Source organism: Echinops telfairi, unplaced genomic scaffold (assembly GCF_000313985.2).
Source record: "Echinops telfairi isolate 266 unplaced genomic scaffold, ASM31398v2 ScPeMD7_7469;HRSCAF=8507_1, whole genome shotgun sequence".
Lineage (NCBI taxonomy): Eukaryota > Metazoa > Chordata > Mammalia > Afrosoricida > Tenrecidae > Echinops > Echinops telfairi.
Window position 1 is genome coordinate 19,493,471 of NW_022111373.1, and position 1,820 is coordinate 19,495,290.

At 38.6% G+C, this 1,820-nt stretch overlaps 1 protein-coding gene across 2 annotated transcripts in view; it reads right to left on the reverse strand.

Moving 5' to 3' along the window:
- SNX2 (sorting nexin 2) overlaps window positions 1-821 on the reverse strand; it is a 44,371-nt gene extending 43,550 nt beyond the window's left edge. For both annotated transcript variants that reach the window (XM_004696578.2, XM_045285162.1), the window contains exon 1: window positions 707-821. The gene's annotated coding sequence lies outside the window, so the exon portion shown is untranslated. The remainder of the gene's footprint in view (window positions 1-706) is intronic.
- Between the last annotated feature and the right edge of the window lie 999 nt (window positions 822-1,820).

Sequence of the window (1,820 nt, forward strand, 5' to 3'; positions counted from 1 at the left end):
TTTAGGTTAGAACGGATAACAAATCTTGCTCCCTTATCAAAATAAATTTCTCAAGCATGAATTTGTTCACCTCAAAGTACAAAATAGAACATATACAGCATTGTACTAAAATCAAATACATTTCAGTGACATACATAATATAATTAAGGTGATTCTTAAATCCAGAGTTTAATTTTGCTGTTTCTTGTTCAGTAATATAGAGAATACAACTGCCGCCATATCTCAAAGAATGAATGCCACAACCACTATATTTTGAGTCCAAGTACTAATAAAAATCATCAAATTATAATGTGTGAGTTATTTCCAATGGCCTAAAGCCAGAAGGATCACAGAGTTTTGTTCCTCAACAATCAACATTTTTCACAAGGTGATATACAGTTGCTAATTCTCTATTTTAGTTTTTAACAAAAAAGATTTATATTTGCACAAGGTTTCAAAGTTGTTCCAAATAATTATCTTTTTTCTAAAGGATCCATACTATACAGTTGATCAGTATTAAAAATCAAAGATACTCATAATTTAAGGTGACCAGATGTCCCGCTTTTGGCGGGACAGTCCCGATTTTTGGAAAAAATGCATGACAAGCTAGGGTATACGGTTTTCGGCTGCCATGTGGTTATTTCACCATGATATGAGTTTTATCAATGGTGTCCCACTTTTGTCCCACTTTACCAATGTTAAGATCTGGTCACCTTATCATAATTACCTGCAAAAAGATCTTCTCTGTCATCATCCAACACAACTTCTGTGGGTTTGGGGCCATTGGAATTTGTACTAATATCTTCTGCAGGGAGACTAGCAGGTTCTGGAGATGATGGGCTTGACTGTGAAAAAGAAATAGGTAATAGATTGTGATTATGTCCTTGTACCAAACAACTCAGTCATCTAGGAGATGTCAACTTACAGCAGCCCTATAGCTTAGAGTGGAAATGTCCCTGTGAGTTTCCAAAACTAACTTTCTATGGGCGTAGAAAGGCCAGTCTTTCCCCTAAGGAGTGGGTGGTAGTTTTGAACTGGTGACCTTGCAGAAAAAGTTGAAGTTGTCGAAGATTTTGTCTCACTTGGATCCACAATCAATGCTCATGGAAAAAGCAGTCAAGAGATCAAGAGTTACTGTAGTAGGTAAATCTGCTGCACAAGACCTCTTTTTTAAAAAGTAAAAGATCATTTAATTGGGGGCTCTTACAGGTCTTATGACAATCCATACATCAATTGTATCAAGCATATATGTACATATGTTGCCATCATTATTTCCTAGACATTTACTTTCTATTGAGCCTGTGGTATCAGTTACTCTTTTTTCCTCCCTCCCCAACCCCCCACACTCATGACCCTTTGATAAATTATAAATTATTATTATTTTTTCATGTCTTACAAGGTCCAACGTCTTCCTTCACCCACTTTCCTGTTGTCTGTCCCCCTGGAAGGGTATGTGTGTGTTTATTTGTGGATCATTCTGATTGGTTCCCCCTTCCTCCCGTTCCCTCCCCCACCTTCCCCCTACCCTTCTGGTATTGCTACTCCCATTCCTGCTCCTGGATTCTGCATGCTGTGAGTTCTTATCTCGTATTGTACCTGTTCCAGTATAGCCCACAGTAAGAGGCAGTACTGAGGTCATGATACTGGGGGATGAGGAAGCCTAAAGGAACTATGTGGGGTTAAAGGGAAGAGGGAACCCCACAAAACATCACAGGTTTGGTAGGCGTAATTGTACAGCGATAATAAGTAGAGATTATAGTAAAGTCATGAGCATGAGAGTTAAAGGATGGAGTCAAGTAATGGAGTCAGACGCAATTCATGGTAGCATTGCTCACCTCAGC